The following is a 1,366-nucleotide window of genomic DNA, read 5'->3' as shown; positions in this document are numbered from 1 at the left end:
TTACGTTTTGGAGAAGTTTCCCCATTATGTCTCTGAACAAAATTATAAGCCTACATTTAAAGAATGCAGTGAGAAAACCTTAGTATTGATGGTCTTATCTCAGCGCATTAGTCTATTGCAGATTAGTTTTATATATTTCACAGAGAAGCAATAGTATTTTATTTAGAACACGCATTTTATTCTGTTTCACTTTCACAGATGGCCTGTCTTTCATCTGGGGGTGGGCTTTTTTTTTTAGTATAGTTTCTATGGTTGTTCCATAGCATAAAACAGAGTAGTTATTTTAGAGTGAGATTAATATATTGCCAGTTCCTCCATGAAACTGAAATGGCTGCCACATTTCCTACATTCTAACAGTGACTTTTCCCAATGACTCTCCTTTTTAGTTATTTCTGAGATGTGAGTTTGAGTGATAAGGCCAGCAGTTATTGCATGACCCTAACTGCATTTGAGATATTGCAACGGACCTTCACTGTAATATAAACTGTCAGTCAAGTTTGCGATGAAAACAGTAGAAAATAATCACCTGAATTATTGAACATATTACTGTAATTTCTTTATTATAATTTCAATAATTCCATATCAATATTGTAAAACGGGCAGAAATTTAAAATCAAATATGACAATTTCAAAATACATTTGCATATAACTGTAAGTTGTTGACTTGTTTAGGAATGTGTTATATTTTGGATTTTAAAATATTGCATTTTTGTATATGTTTTTTGGTGTGTTTCATTGTCACACAGCATTTTTGACCAAATTATCTAGCATTGCATTCTTGAAGAAAAAAACAGAAAAATAAGACATGCATTTATATAGCAAATTTCATGAACCCTGGATGCCTTAAAGTGCTTCACAGCAAATTAAGTATTATAGAAGTATCACTGTTGTAATGTAAGAAAAGCAGCAGCCAAGTTACGTACAGAAAACGTGCAAAACAGCCATGTGATGCTGAACAGATAATCTGCTTTTGTAATGGAACTGAGAAATAAATATTGGCCAGATACAGGGGATTAACTCCTTTCTTCTTCAAAATAATTTATACACATGGACAAACATATGCATGTGTTCAAATCTGTGCATGGGATATTTTAATTTTACTCAAGGAAGCAGATGGGACCTCAGTTTAATGCCTCATTCAAAGTCAGCACCTCTGATAGTTCAGCATTCCTCAGCTACTGCACTGGAGTGTCAACCTTGATTTTTTGGGCTCACGTTATGCAGTGGGACTTGGAACTTATGATTCAGAGTGCGGATGCTGCCAACTGTGCCGAGCGAGATAAAAAGTCCTAATTTTCGTTCTATTTTGGTATATTAAGTGAGAAGAAAATCAGTTGAACCTTAGAGTAATGCCATTATGTAGAAA

Source organism: Rhincodon typus, chromosome 12 (genome assembly GCF_021869965.1).
Source record: "Rhincodon typus isolate 14 chromosome 12, sRhiTyp1.1, whole genome shotgun sequence".
Taxonomy (NCBI): domain Eukaryota; kingdom Metazoa; phylum Chordata; class Chondrichthyes; order Orectolobiformes; family Rhincodontidae; genus Rhincodon; species Rhincodon typus.
This window is presented reverse-complemented; position numbering follows the sequence as displayed.